The 16,540-nt window shown below is 40.0% G+C and overlaps 1 protein-coding gene across 4 annotated transcripts in view; it reads left to right on the top strand.

Annotated features, from left to right (window-relative positions):
- SORCS1 (sortilin related VPS10 domain containing receptor 1) overlaps window positions 1–16,540 on the top strand; it is a 500,902-nt gene that overhangs the window by 144,840 nt on the left and 339,522 nt on the right. The gene's annotated exons all lie outside the window — the stretch shown is intronic.

Here is a 16,540-nt window from a genome sequence, read left to right as displayed (position 1 = left end):
AGTACACATTCAGTAGAACCTGTACTTGGAATTTGCATCCATCCCAGTGACAGCAGTGCATTGTGGGATCCTTGCTGCTGATGCTGGGTGTGGCAGCCACAGCTCCATCTGCCAGGTAATCACCAGGACAAACAACCCATATACCCACAGCCAGCCTATACCTGTACACCCATCCTGTCGTTCACACTTACTATAGTGTTCAAGAAGTTTAATGAGGTATTTAACACTTTATTACAAAATGGACTTGTGTTGGATGATTTTGTCCAACATTAGGCTAATGTCAGTATTCTGAGCATATTTAAGGTAGGCTAAGCTAAGCTAAGCTATGACACTTGGTAAGTTATGTGTTTTAAATGTATTGTTGACTTAGGATACATTCAGTTTACAATGGATTTATTGGGACAATCCCACTGTAAGTTGAGGGAGATCTGTGTAATTATGTCCTTATCTTATCCCTCCACAACTAGATTATAATAACCCCTGAGGACAGGGACTGTCATCTATGCTGTGGGTCCCTGAAACAAGCACATTACTGAGAATAATGTCTTTTTTTAATTTCTTTTAAATGTTTTTTTATTTATTTCTAGGAGAGAGAGAGAGACAGCGTGAGCAGGGGAGGGTCAGAGAGAGAGGGAGTCACAGACTGAAACAGGCTCCAGGCTCTGAGCTGGCAGTCAGCACAGAGCCCGACACGGGGCTCGAACCCACGAACCGCGAGATCATGACCTAAGCGAAAGTCGGACGCTCAACCGACTAAGCCACCCAGGCGCCCCCTGAGAATAATGTCTTAAAACTATGAGTATCATTTATTAATTTGTGTGTGTTTGCTCAGCGTTACCTGTAAAATCTAATTTAAATTTTTATTTGTCTTTATTTATTTTTGAGAGACAATGCGAGGGTGGGGAGGGGGTGCAGATAGCAGGGAGAACACAGAATCTGAAGCAGACTCCAGGCTCTTGAGCTGTCAGCACAGAGCTCAATGCAGGGTTCAAACCCATAGACCATAAGATCATGACCTGAGCCGAAGTCAGACGCCCGACCAACTGAGCCACCCAGGCACCCCAGTGTATAATCTAATTTAAATACTCACTTTGGGTATTCACTTTAGGCTTACTGAAGTTCAAGTTTTGAGGTAAAATTTACACCTACTGTAAATGACCTCTCTGAGGTTTTTGCTAGTCAAGGGAGGAAATAGTGTGTTCTCAGGATCACTTAGGCATCTACTTCCTGTGGAGTTTGAAATATAAATCTTTCTCTGACTTTTTCAGTAAAAACCTTTAAAAAAAAGCAAAGCAAAACAACGCAAAACACTGATTTCAAATCCTTGTGAGTTCTGTGGACTTAACTGAGGATTGGCAGACAGCAGAGAAAGGAGGGATGCAGGAGCACAGGTTTCCATCATGACTTGGGTTTGATTTCTCTGTTCCTTCTCCTCCACGCATTTTCCCTCCTCGCCTACCCCTTTATAAATTGCTCCCAGAAACTCGAAATGTCCCCACCAGCCATCATCTGCTGAGATCTTTTTAAACCAAAACAAATAGGACACAACAAAATGGAAAACAAAACAAAAAACAAAATACCCACGATCCAAATCTAAGAAGAATTCTGGTGTCAGTGGTTAAGATAATACATTTTCCCCTATTGTTACACTTGAGAAGTCCCATTTTCATCATGCATAAGTAAAATGTAAGTTCAGGCCCTGGCTGAATTTGTAAGGCCTTAATTAAGGAGGTGTATTCTTGAGGCTACTGACTGATCTGGAAATAGGAGCGACTCAGAAGTCCCTGAAGCTAAGTTATTGTTTGAAAGAGCCGAGCTTCTGCTGGTGCAAATGGAAACAGTTTGTCTTAGAAGTCAAGTCGAGGTGATTTCTCTTCTGACAAAGTGCAGAGATGGGAGAATAAATATGTACCCTGAACTCTGGAATCCTGTTTCTGTTGCGTAATTTAAGGCCAGGGACTAAGCACATTTTCTTAAATGAAACAAATGGTGCTATAAATGGTAATAGAAACAATGTATCTTCAGTGTGTGATGTGGTTCTGATGAGCTCCTGCTAATGAAACAGGAAACAGCAGATGCAAAATGATCAAAGTCGAGGACCAGAGATGGGATTCCATCTGAAATATGACCCTCATGCCTGGAGATATGATGCTAAGGAAGAAAAATGAGTTCTGTTCGTGTATGTGTGTGTTTGATAGTGATGGTGGTATGCAAATACACACGCGTGGGTGTGAGTTGTGTGTGTGTGTGTGGCAGTGTGTGTGTGGCAGTGTATGTGTGTATGATGGAATATGTGTGGGGGGATATTTGTGGGGAAGTGTGTATCATTGTATGTAGTTGTCAGTGTGTTGGTATATTGGATGGAGTGTGGGGAGATGTGTATCAGTGTGTGTGTTTAACAACTTTATATGTATGTGATGGTGTGTGTGTGTGTGTATGTGTGTGTGCATGGGATGTCTGTGCATATGAGTATATATTTAGTGGTCTGAAGGTGCTGGGCAGTACTTGTTTGTATTAAACCTGGAGAGTGTGAATCTAAAGCTGTCATTGGATGCAGGCTCTTGGGAAGGCTTTTGAGGACCTGCTTCAATTGATCAAATGAGGGACCTGCCTTCATTTGAGGCACTTTAGAAATTTTGTTACTAGTTATTCCTTAATATTTTACTTAGAGTCATTCCTTGCCAACACCAGATCCCTAGAATTTTTTGGCATTGAAGTCGGATAGTCAGTGACAAAAGGGAGGACTTAAAAACAGTATGAGAAGCTGCTTTTAATTGCTCGTTTATTGTCTTTACTGTCTGAGTCTATTCTAGAGACTGTTATCTTTACTAACTACAGAGATGAATTTTTGCAGAGTCCAAAACTTTAGGAGCTCCATGCATCAGATTATTTTCAAAAGAGATGAAATCGCTCCTTGTTTAAAATGAGGTAATGGTATGTGTGTGTGTTGGGGGGGGGGGCAGCTTGGAAACATTTAGTGCTAATGAATAATTCTATTTGATTTACTGGAGAAATGAAAGAAGATGGCACCCTGCCCTCCTCTTAATGTAAAAAAGATAATGGCCGTTTCACTTTAACATTGTATCTGAAAGTATCTAATACAGCTTATTTTTATTCCAGGTCAAGTTATCAGCCTTTAAAAGTAGTTTAAGACTGGCTGTCATATTAAAGTGCACTTTTAAAAATAAAAGGAGTCTGAGATGAAACTGTGCTCGAATGCTTCCTTATCCCTCCCCTACCCAGGTGTCCTTGCAAAAACAAAATGTGTGTCTTAATTAAACATTAAAGACAGGAAAGAAGTCAGAGGTTGGGAGTCCTGATGACAAGAAAGGAAGAAAGGCCACGTGAATGACCCCGGTAGCTCAGGTAACCAGGCCAGGCTGCACTGTGGGCACATGGGTTTTCAGAACCTGAGCTGTTGCTTGTAACTGTTACTCTGCACCAAAAGTTCTATGCCCCATGGCTCAGGCACATTTTAACAAAAGATTAACAGTCATGTGAATGCAGTAGGTATGGACGTGCATGAATGTGTGCTTATGAAGTTGTAGGGCTTGACATGACCAGTACAGGGAGGTTTTGTACATTAGGCTTCTCTTCTTGCATATGTTTGCAAGGCTGCTTATGGGTTGCATTCAGTGGAAATCTCCTAAATTAAAAGCCCACATTGTAAGTATCTGCTGAATCTCTGAAAAGTGACCAGAAAAAATGGTCTCCAGTGCAGCGTCCTTTCTCTCTCCTTTCCCCAGCTGTGAATAAGGGAATTGGAGAGCTAGGAAGGGGTGCTGTTCAGTGTGGGGGAGACACATAGATCACCAGATGGAAGCAAGCTTTCAAATCTGCTTGTGTTTTGTTTTGTTTTTTATTTTTTTTGTTGTTAGTGCAAAAATGGCCAAATCATTTTCTCAAGCTTTTATGTAAACATTTAGGGAAAGCCTTAAGTAGAGTAGGGCATGTTTCTCTGACATTTGATGTCCTTTGGGAGGGGTTTCCTGAATATGGGAAATCTCTCTGTGCTGGTTATAATTGCTCTTCAGATGACTTGGAACGTGTCCCTGTTTGCATGACCGTAAAGTGCTCGGACATCACGTGATCTGGGGCAGGTGTTTTACTCCGGACTGGGCTGGGGGATTGCTCTGAGGCAGCATAGGTTTGAGAGTATAGTCCAGCTGCAGTCAAAGAGCAAAGCACTGGGTCCGATTCAGAGAATGTTTGCCGGCAGAGAAGTTCTAAGAACACGGCAAAACTGGAAGAGTAAATGGACGAGTCGGAAACTCAGATGCAGTGACCATCAGGAATAGGCCTGGGCAGCAGAGGTGAGGCTGGGTGCACAGCAAGTGCTCAGGATGAAGGCTGAACAAGGTAAAAGCTGAGTTCACCAATCACTTGTAACATACCTACATGTGCCAGGCACCAGGCTGAAGGTAAATTATGCGTAGCTCCTGCCCAGTTAAAATTACTGTGAAAAAGTAGCACAGGGTTATTTTATGTGGTCCCAGCTTTGTGGTCACACTGTACCCAACACCTTAAAGACTCCAGCCTCTGCTGGTGCAGCTTTATGAAGAAAAAGGAATGTGAAAGGGATTTTATTCATTCCTCCTACTCTTTCCTTTTCCCTAAATGAAAATAAAATTAAAAAAAAAAACCCATAGCGATGGAAATGGAGTCCCATATGCTTCACTTGTGATTTTAAATATATTTCTTTTCATTTTTAGAAAACATCATAGATATTCCTTTATTACTGTCGTGTAGACACTGGGCAAGCTTCCCTGAATGTAGAGACGACAAGTTTAAGTTCCATACAAATTGGGCTTTATCATCTCCCCCAAAGAGTACCAGCACCAATCACTTTATGTAGGTGAATGCTCTGGTTAAATCATCCAGAAAGATCATTGCCTGTCTGCTATTATATCATAGGGACACCTTATTTGCAAATGGGAAAATTGTAGCTCTGAAAACAATATGCTTCTGATTTCCTGATACAAAGAAAAAGGCAGGTGGTGGCTGGGGTAATGCCTGAGAGAAGTTATACATGTGGCTTAGTGTGGAATTCACACTGATTTCCAAGGATCCTGGGTTTTCAGTTTTAGCTCAAATAATTCACTTTTTTTAAGAAAAAATAATGTTTGTTCATTTTTGAGAGAGAGAGAGACAGAGTATGAGCAGGGGAAGGGCAGAGAAAGAGGGAGATACAGAATCCGAAGCAGGCTCCAAGCTCTGAGCTGTCATCACAGAGCCCGATGCAGGGCTCAAACTCATGAACTATGAAATCATCACCTGAGCTGAAGTTGGACACTTCACTGACTGAGCCACTCAGGCGCCCCACAAATAATTCACTTAGTGAAAAATCCATGCCTCAGTTAGAAAACTTTACGTTGTCTGTAGCACACCCTTCTGGTGATTAATCGGATTCTGAATTTAAAATTGAAGACAAATGATAGTCCCGTTAAAAATCATTTTTTGTCTGCAGACAGGCAAATTCTGTCCTGATGTGTGGAGGCCCCTTGATACCCCCAGCCCCCTCAGAAGGGAGTTCTGCCTGTGTTTGCACATTCCTTTCAATATTCTTGTAATCTCTGTAAATTGATGCTTTCTTGGACTTCATTTTGACCGGTTATAACATCTAGCAGGTCCCTTGATTATGACTAAAAGAAATGTTTAACCCAATGTTCTTTTTGTATCTGTATGAGAATTATGATTTTACTAATTATGGAAAATTATTTCTAAAGCACTGTGTTCCCATTGTTGCTGCTTGTGACCAGTACAGCTGTAAGTTCTATGTCTACCATGGCAGGTGTGTTAGAGGCAAGACGTGCCCAACTTCCCATGTAGCCCTCACTTCAGAAGAGCCATCTAATGCTCTAGAAAAGCAACGTTTGAGGTAGCTTTTACTAATATACCTCACTTGGTAAAGCAAAGGCTTCATTTCATGCCTGCACAGCCTTTTTACCCCCTACTCCTTCCCAACTTATAGGGTAACCTGATGTTAGCTCCATCTGTAATAATCCTTGCCAGGTTGTAACACAAAAAATACAGGTTGTTGAATGGATCCCATTAGTTTTTCTGCACCGCCCGCCCCCCGCCAACTGATGTATAACTCCAAGATTCAGTACCAGTTCAAATTCTTAATTCATTCCTGAGGCTGCTTTTCTATTCTCAGTTATTCAGATCTCACTTTTTTTTTTTAGTGTTTTATTTATTTCTGAGAGAGAGAGAGACAGCATGAGCAGGGGAGGGTCAGAGAGAGACAGGGAGACACAGAATCAGAAGCAGGCTCCAGGCTCTGAGCCAGCTGTCAGCACAGAGTCTGACGTGGGGCTCGAACCCACGAACCGCGAGATCATGACCTGAGCCGAAGTCGGATGCTTAACCGACTGAGCCACCCAGGTGCCCCTCTGATCTCACTTTTTAACCCTTCCCATGTGTATTTGATCCCTTCTTTCAGGAATTATGAATAGCCATTCTACTATCAAGGTTTCCATTTGGTTTTTTCAAGAAGGACTGGTAGGTTTACTTTTCTTTCTGGGCTCAAAGGGTGAAGAGGAACCAAAACACGGTTTGGTGCCTGCCTCTGGGGTGTCTCTCAGCTACTAGCCAGATTGCTACCAATGAGTTATTGCTTCTTCATATTACCCTTCTCCTCAGAAATAGCCAGCATCATTTCAGAGTGTTATATCTTGAGTTGTTAAACCTTCACTAGTATTTTCACATTCAAATAATACTAAATAGCACGTTTGCCAGCAAAACTTAAATTGGATCTGAACAATTACTGTTACTTCAGGGCAAAAACAGCTCAGTGGCATTGACTTCTGTCCAAAATAGTTTCAATCAGCTGCTAAAAATAAAATCAAATCACCATTTATATTGATAGCATTTTCAAGAAAAAAATGGTTTTGGAATCTTTTCCCAAAGTATCTGTTGGCTTACCTAGGGTCACTTGCTATAACTGTATCTTTGTAATTTTTATTTGCTATTTATATGATACAATCCTATTTTCTTTTATTCCTTGATTGCTTAGAATGGAATTAAACACTGAATAGTCACATACTGGTAGGCAAATGGATACCTGATTAGATTATTTTTCTCTGAGTTCTCTCTTTTAAGACATTCAGCCTGTTTCCTAAGGATCGTTGTCATACTGTGGTCTTTTTGCATAAAGAGCTAACCTCAAAAAAAAAATCAATTCTGTAGGTAGAAGAATTTCAATATGCAGGTTCCCTGGAACTCGTTGGGACTAGATTTAATTAGAGTTTTAATAGGCCTATATTAATAGCAAAGTAGGTTTATTTTTCTTACCAGAATCATGAATTAACAATAGCTTTCTTTCTAATTTCCCCTTCTGTATATCGTATTTCCCCTTCTTCCTGTCACATCCTTGGATAAGTAAAATTTACTTGGTCGATTATTAGTTTCCAAGAGAGCATTTTTTTTTTCCTCATATGAAGCACATTCAAATAAAGTGCTGAGAGTTTCAAATGTGAACAATGGGGCATGATACCATGCCAGACTGGCTGTCCTTTCTATTACAGAATGCACAACAACAAAAAAATGATCTAGTTTTTAGCTTGAAGAAATTATTTGTTTAAAAAGGTAAACTTGTATACGCCTCTAGAAATCAAACATTCTCATTCAGACTTCAGCCTCTGTCATTGCCCTTATGTCCATGACAGTTAGATCTTTTATTCCTTGAGCCTCAAATTTCTCATCTGTGAAATGGACATGGCAAATAGTAAGAAGGATGCCTTGAGGGTTATATTAATTAAAAGTGCTTGGGGCACCTGGGTGGCTCAGTCAGTTAAGCATCAGGCTCTCAGTTTTGGCTGGGATCATGATCTCACAGTTTTGTGGGTTCAAGCCCTGCATCAGGCTCTGCGTTGGCAGTGCAGAACCTGCTTGGGATTCTCTCTCTGCTTCTCTGTGCCCCTCCCCTACTTGTAATGTCTCTGTCTCTCCCAGAATAAATAAATAAACTTAAAAAAGTGCCAGTGGAGCTTCACATGAAGTTGGTGTCATAAACTGAAGCAAGTGAGCAGTCTGCTGTGAGTGTCCACGCAGGGGGAGAGTTTCTGGGCCAACGCGGGGAAATGAAGAAGTGCTTGGAACCTTGGTCCTGCGAGTAGTATCTTGACCTGATGTGAAAGTGCTGTGAGAAATAAGCAAGATCTTAGAGTTCACAACAAAGTCTAGTAGAAAAGTGTGTGATACACATTATTAGAAACCACTTTATGGTTTTCTCATCTTGGAAAATGGTGGTAAATGTATGATACTTTTCACTTGATTATAGTCTGTTGCTAGTAAGTCCAAAATTGGCCTCTCTTTTCCTGGTTTGAGCCTATACAGAAGACTGCTCCAGCTCCTCGTTATCATGGAGGAAAGGAAATGTGAGCACCAGGAATGATGAGGAAGGCCTATACAGAAGCCAGAGGCTTCTTTGTCCATGCCTGTGCTTTTAAGCCCCTGCAGACTCTAGTTTTTGAGGGAAGTACCAAGAAGCACATTACAGATAAGCATTCAGCAGCCTATCGTAATCCTGTGTTGATTGCTCAGTCTTCACCTTTTTATTCCCTGTACCTTTCTTCACACTAGGTTATTGAGACAGTATTCACACCGAGTCACATGATAACATATGATATCTAAGTGCATAAAATATCTCGTCTCTTTCAGATCTGTCACTGGCAGAAGTGGAGATAAAAAGACCCAAAAGACTAATTTACTTTTACCATCAGAATCCGATTCTAAATGGAGAAATTAATGAGACGTTTGCATACTTTTAAAATGAAGTTACAAACGGAAAATTGTGAAAATGATTTTAGACAACCCCTGTTTCGTGCTTTGTCACTTGTCTCTCCCTTGTTCTTGCTCTTTCTCTTCTTCTTCCATTCTCTTTCTTCCTGTGTATTCTTTCCCCCTCCCCCTTTCTAGTCTTTTCTGTAGCCTGCCTGGGATTTAAGATCCAGCTCTGCTCCCAAGGTAATGATTTTTTAATCAAAGACAGATAATTATTAGTGATGTTCAAGGCTGAAAATCATGGATTCACCTTCCCTTGATTCTGCTGACTGTATTCCAAAAGCATAACTACTTTTGTCAGGGAAGCTGGCAGGCATATGTTGAGGACTCACACAGAGATCTGTTCAGAGAAAATCAATTTTCAAGTTAGAATTGCCCACAACAATTAAGATCTGTGCACTTTCCAACATTCCAGCCTGAGCTCGCCTGTTAAATCCAGCTAACCGTGCTCTCGTTGTTTCAGGGTTTGATTTCACATCCTTGAGGAATGGAAAGGACAGAACAAGGGTGCCATTCCCCCGTCCAGCCTGTCAAACACATCTCTGTGGGGAGAATTATTGAGCCATTTGAGTTCTGTAACCAGGAAACCAGAAAGCTTAAATAACTCTCTTGCTTCTAGAACACATGCTGAGTAGGCATCGGTTTGGGTGGAAAGCTCTCTTGTATCCCAAGGGCCTTACATGTCAAACAGAAGACGTAAGTCAAAGGCAACGGAACATAAAGTTCTGTGCTGTACCTGGTATTTGACAAATGGCTAAACATAAGTCAGATTAGTTAGGCTCATGGAGTACTGAGCGGGTGCAAAAGCGACAGCTTTCTTTTAAGCATGATTTAGAATAACTGACCTCCAAGTGCTTACTGGCTATGGATGAGTCTCCCTTCAAGAAAACTTATTGTGTCAACAATTATAACCATGGAAAGCACAAGTTAAAAGGTTGTTATTCATTTTGCAGAAGGGTAATTTGCTTCCATGAAAAGAGGTGTCTGTAAATCTCTTTAAATTATAAACTCTTTTGATAGAATCATAATCATTTTTGCATTTCTATTACATTAGTTTTGTCTATTTTTTTAAGGAGTCAATTTACTCAGTCTCTTAATCATAGACCCATTGCATTAACTACCTGTGTGCATGTGGAAGGAATAGAATATAGGGAGGAATGGAAAGTGGCAAATAAAGGCTTAGGTTCTCTCTAATTTCCTTAAATCCTATTATTCTTTTTTAAAGTTTATTATTATAATACACACACACACACACACACACACACACTCATGAGTGGATAAGGGGCAGAGAGAGAATCAGAGAGAGAATTCCAAGCAGGCTCCGCTCTGCCAGCACAGAACCCATTGCAGAGCTTGAACTCATGAAGCTGTGAGATCATGACCTGAGCTGAAACCAAGGATTGGACTCTTAACCAACTTAGCCACCCAGGTACCCCAAGCCTGTTATTCTTTTTTTTTAATGTTTGTTTATTTTGGGGACAGAGAGAGACAGAGTGTGAGCAGGGGAAGGGCAAAGAGAAGGGAGACACAGAATCCAAAGCAGGCTCTAGGTTCTGAGCTGTCAGCACAGGGCCCTACACGGGGCTTGAACCCAAGGACTGCGAGATCATGGCCTGAGCCGAAGTTGGAAGCTTAACCGACTGAGCCCTCTGGGTGCCCAATTGTTATTCTTTTTTTTTTTTTTTAATTTTTTTAAATGTTTTATTTATTTCTAGGAGAGAGAGAGAGAGACAGCGTGAGCAGGGGAGGGTCAGAGAGAGAGGGAGTCACAGACTGAAATAGGCTCCAGGCTCTGAGCTGGCAGTCAGCACAGAGCCCGACGCGGGGCTCGAACCCACGAACTGCGAGATCATGACCTAAGCAAAAGTCGGACGCTTAACCGACTAAGCCACCCAGGTGCCCCCTAATTGTTATTCTTAATCACAACTATTTTGGTCTCCATTTGCCCTTGCAATTTGTGCTACCATACACTATGACGTTGGTAGCAGCGTTCATTCTGAAGAAAGAACAAGTTGAAATGTGTTGTAGACTCCCAAAGCTGTGAGAGAGATTTCAGTTTTCAGAGTAGGGTGAAGGTTTACTGCAGTCAGGTCTTGACTGGATAAGATGTGTAGGTTTGAAGGGACCTACGGAGACCCCCTCCTCCTAACTGCTGGCTTCTGAGCAGGTGATCCTAAAAAGGAAGCTATGTGCTATTTCAGAGAAGTCTTCATTGCAAGAGAATTTTTTACAAGGTGATCATTTTTTGCACATATTCAATAAATGACCCTTAATATTAAAAGCAACTTAGATGAAGCTGAATTTAGAAAGTGTGTGTACATTAAGAGAAGTTCTGTCTTGGAATGGGTATTAACAGAGGCATACTCAGTACTGGTTGTTCAACTTGAGAGTCCTTTGCTGTTAAGAGAGGGGAGTGATGGTGGATAATAGGGAAGAGCTCTGCTAGGAAAACTGCATCATGGGCGAACTTTAAAGTGTCAGCAGTGTCCTGCTGATGGAGACAAGGAGTAGATGAGGCTTGAAGATGGGTAGTGGAGAAAGGAAGTAAGAGAGAGTTAACTTTCCATACATCAGAGATATTGCTTACTATTACTGAACTTGACAGAATGAGGGTGCTGCCAAGGGAGATAGACAGCCTGAAGGGGAGTTTTAAGGAAGTCACTTGCAATATTCTAACATCATTTAAATTAGAGGCAAAAAAAAAAAAAAAAAAGCCCCTTCCAGGGACATTTGATCCTTGTCTCATCAGTACAAGATTTGGTTTTATAGAATAGTCTCCTCCACTTTGCTCAGTATACTATATTTTTACCTGATAGGACTCCTGGCTGTTTCCCCTGGGAGGTTATTACAAAGTCTGAAGGTATTTCTGTGTTACAATTGTGTTAAAAAAGGCACATTTTCAGACCTCATTTTATTTATTATAGAGCATTGCAAGCATTTATACTGCTATATGAGTGTTAAATATTAATGCATATTTCCTACTCTGCTGATACCTGAGTATCATGTGAATGTGTAATTCTGGAAAAGCAGTCAAGAGCTTCCTAGAACTTCCCTACTGTACATTTAAAAGACTGCCCTCTTGCAGAGGATTCTTTTTAAAAAATTAAAATGGTTACCCACTTTTTAACCCAGTGGCTCCCTAGAAATGAGTTTTTCTCCAGAAGCAGACAGATTTTCCTGGATACACGGAAGTTGAGATGAGGGGCTGGTATAATTATAACTCCTCTAGCTATATGTTGGGACTAAGTGGCCTTAACTTAGCTGTAAGCAGAGTATAATATATTTTTCATCCACCACTCTTCTTATCAGCTGAGATAGGGATACTGCTTTTCCTCTGGTACATCCCTGAACAAACAGTAATTTTAACCAGCTGAGCCACCCAGGCATCCCCAGAACAAAGAATGATTTTAAACCCACTCCTGTTTTAGATTTTGGGAGTAGGTAGATAGATTCCTGTGTGACTGTGGGTATGGTGTGACTCACATTTTATAGAATAAGGGTGCTTTTCAAAGTTGACATGTGAGAGAGGTCCACTGCTGCCTTTTCCATCGCTTCTTTTGATGACTTAATTCGACACGTTACAGCAAACTCACCGAGCTTGGAAAGAAATGGCAGATTGATAGCTTCCCATATTCCTCTGTAATAGGGTGAGAAGAAAGGATGAGTCTGATGAAATAGCCTTCTCTAACTGTTTAGTATATTTTTGTTTTTACCATTTTTTGTTCAAGGTGTCCCTGGAATCCACCTTGAACAAAATCAGGAAAGAATGGAAAGCATTCTAGAACATAGGCAAGCAGCTGATTTTGTAATCACCATTGTCATCATTGTCTTCCGAACATTGTTTGAAAATTGAGTTATAAAAGGAAACACACTTGTAAAACACAGAGTTTTGGGTTTTTTTTGTTTTGTGTTTGTTTGTTTGCTTTTGAGGAGCAGTCCTAGGGTGTTAGAGGGGTGGCAGCTAGTGGACTAGCTCTTCCATAGATAACAATTATAAACTATGAAGAGAAAACAAACAAAAATTACTTGAAGACATTGTAGAGGGATCAACAACAGGCAGACTGAAGGTGATTTAACTGGGGAAAGGAAGGAGCCAAACTGGGTGATACCTGTGTTTTCTCCTGAGAACACACCCCCATTCGAATGGCACAGTGTGGGTTGACCTCAGGTAGAGGGCTACTACGTTCAGGGTGTCAGCGGTTGGAGTTTGGGGCATCCAAAGAGGCTAATGACTGTGATAATGCCTCTGAAATGGAGAAGCCACAGTAGTGGGAGCCTCAAAATCTATATCAAATATTTGCTGATTGCTGGATTCTAAGGAGCCAATGGACAGAAACAGTTTTGAGATGAAAACAGATAAAACAGGGTGTTACCTGCTGCTTACTTAAAGGGGGGACAGTTTATAGTTTGTATTCTGTCCAACCAAGGAGTAAATGCCTTGAGCTTTCCATTCAAACACAGAAGGAACACACCATAGGGATAAAGACTATGTATGAGAATGAAGGGATTTTCCAGAAGCCTAAAGGAAAATCTAAATGGCCTCATGCTGATATTGTATAAAGTTAAGCTTCCACAAGCTCCAGGTGATTGGTTAGTAATTTTTTAACCTCCTATTAGGAAGAATAAGGAAAGTCTTCATAAGAGGGTAACAAAATCTAATTCCTTCCAGTATAGCATCCATGATGCTCAATGAACAATATAAGAAGTTACTAGTCATACAAAGAAAGTAGAAAATGTCACTTATGGTCAAGGGGAAAAGCTACCCGAAAATGCCCCTTTCAGTTGTTAGAATTAACAGCAAAGACTTTGAAGTTGCTTTTATAAATATGTCCAAGGACTTAAGAGAAAAGATGGTCATACTGAGAGAATAGATGGAGGTCTTAGAAGAAAAATAACTATCAAAAAAGCCAAAGGGAAATAATACTATATAAAATGAAAACATGTATTAGATGAGGAGATTGGAGAGAGTATAAGGAAATATTCATAAACTAGAAGATAAATCAGTAGGAATTATCTAACCTGAAGAACAAAGTAAAAACAAACAAAACAACAAAAACCTCCCCTCTACAAAATGTTTAAAAATAGACCTTTGGTGACCTGTGAGAAAAAAAAATATATGTATATAAACAAAAACCCCAAATTTGATTAAGACATTTAATTATCTAAGAAGCTCAGCAAACTCCAAGGTTCAGAGGAAGCCATAGTCAAGCTACTGAAAAACATTGCATTTCAAAATTCATTTTGGACAAGTCTGTTATCTAATATGGAGTTGATTCTTAAGAAGCATTAATTGTTACATTACTATTACCAGCAGAACACAAGGATGTGGGAGGAACATGCTAGGTCTGTGAACAAACAGGCCAGAATTTGAATTCTGGCTCTGATGGTAAATGACTGAACCCATGGAGAGAGGGGCACCCTGTGTCACATTTCCTCATCTGTGATATTGTCACTAACCATAGAAATCCCATAAGGCGGTGTAATGCTCAGATGAGCTAATAGGAAGTGCACCAGCATGACACAGGCCTCATGAAAGGCACTATGTAAATGCTCACCTCCTTTTCTTCTCTCCAGATGTCTAGAGTGGCTTAGAGTATACAGGATTCTGGCTTCTCTATGGCTGTACATAAGGGTATATTTTATGAGAGAGAAAAACTACCTTTCTAATTCCAATTCAGAGGCCTCTGGTCATTTCACTTTGATTTATAAAATATTTCATATAAGGTTTCCACTTTACAAGGCTTTGGAAGACAAGCATGGAAAACAGAACTCTGAAATGTTGCTGGTCGGTGTTTTTAAGCAACTCTGTGAGAAGGTGGTTCACGTGTGCTAATGTTTTCATTGTAATTTGTGTGTGTGAGGTTTCAGGATCGAAGGCATCTCTGAAATAGGTTTATAAGTATGTGCCTGTAAAGATAAAATCCACTTCCATGTCTTTTAGTACCACATGAACGATGGTGAGGACAGTTAATTCTTAGGATTACGAATGGCGATCACTATGTTCATTTTGTAGAGTTAAATTGGCTTAGCTATGCCTGAAGCTTTGTAAGGAGACCTGGGAAGTGCTTGAGACATTGGTTAGGCAATTTACATGTTAGTAAATAAGCTTGTGTTGCGGGAAATATTTCTACACTGATTAAAAACAAACTATTCACTCTCAGCTATAAATTATCATTCCATCCTCTTAAAAATCTCACCTTCAAATTATTGAGATAATGCTTTGGTGGGACTTGTTTTAGAGTTCTTTTCTATAATTGATTAAAATGTATCAGCCTGTTTAAATATATGGTCCCTTATTCCACTTTAGTTCTTCTGATACATAAAATACATTGATAATTTCTATTAACATAGAAATTGGTAAAAGTTATTAGCTTTTGCACTTAATTTTTAACAACTGGTCTTAAAAATTGTCATTTTTCTTAATAACTATGTGAAAGTTAGATGTGACCTTTACAAGTTGCCATTAGGGCCTAGGACAACTTAGAGGTAACAAGAATTTTGCCATTGATTTCCCTACTGGTATATTCTTCACAATGGCTGCTGTCTAGGTGACTCAGGCTTCTACTTTGCTATTGTTTCTGTTTGGTATTGAGTTTTTCACCCAGAAGTTTGCGGTAAAGTTACACACAGAGATGACAATGCACTGTATGAACTTACATAAATGTTTACCAATGGTACTGTTCGTACAAATGGCTACTAATATTGTCACAATCTGATTGCAAAGACCACGGGGAGTGTTGCTTATGGAACTCTAGTAGTGAATAAGAGGAAGGAAATCTTTGGGAAGCAGGAAGCACTTTTTATTTGAATGGTTGACCATATTTGGTTATTATATGACAGGAAAAAAAAGTAGTGCTGTTTTTGGTAGGGCCACCATTGTCTTAAGGAAAGAGAAAAAGCTCTGTCTTTGATTTTCAGAATTCTATGCATTGAGTTAACTGCTACCTATAGGATAGATTATATAAGAAAGTAATATCAGGGTGTAACTATATATATAATCATTCTGAGTTAGGCAATGAGCTGTATATTGTCAAAATAGCTATTTAAAAGTCAGCACAAGTTTGAGTGTTGTTTTTGAGTAACACCTTTGGTATTTCATTCATCTGACCAATAGCCGTAATAATCCTGTGCCAGGAAGGTAGGCACTCATGGGGTGAGATAAATAGAATAAGGTCTCCGATATCAAAGAACCCTCCATAGACTACCTTCAGGAATAATAAAATGTTCTTTATTTGGTTATTTGATATCCAAAAAGAAGAACAGTAGGGGAATAATATATTAGTGGGTAAATTTTAACTGAATTCTGATGATATTCCAGTAATAGTAAAATGAAGTTCTGGATTCTGGGAGTGCCTGAGCAGTTGCGTTGGTTGAGTGTCTGACTCTCGATTTTGACTCAAGTCATGATCCCAGGGTTGTGGAATCTCTCTCTCCTCCCTCTGCCCCTCCTCTGCTCACACGCACTCTCTCTCTTTCATTTTTTTTAAATTTAATAAATGAAATTATGGTAAGCTACAACCAGCCAGCCAAACTTTGTCATTTCTAGAATATTTGATTATCCTCTTTGTATCTTTTACCTGTGATACTGATCTCTTCAAGGGACCGAGAGCAAAATCTAAAGCACAACCGAGTGCTTTGAAAAGATATTTTGTTTAACCGTGAGTTCTGATAGATTACTGAAATGGTAATAGTTTGATGAAAGAGAAGTCCCCCTCCTCCCCCCACTTTAAAATCTAAATTAGTTTTCTCATCCTTG

The sequence above is a fragment of the Hyaena hyaena genome, unplaced genomic scaffold, assembly GCF_003009895.1.
Source record: "Hyaena hyaena isolate Hyena2069 unplaced genomic scaffold, ASM300989v1 scaffold_677, whole genome shotgun sequence".
In the NCBI taxonomy this organism is placed as follows: Eukaryota; Metazoa; Chordata; class Mammalia; order Carnivora; family Hyaenidae; genus Hyaena; species Hyaena hyaena.
Note: the sequence above shows the minus strand (reverse complement) of the source record. Positions and strands in the feature narration are given on the sequence as shown.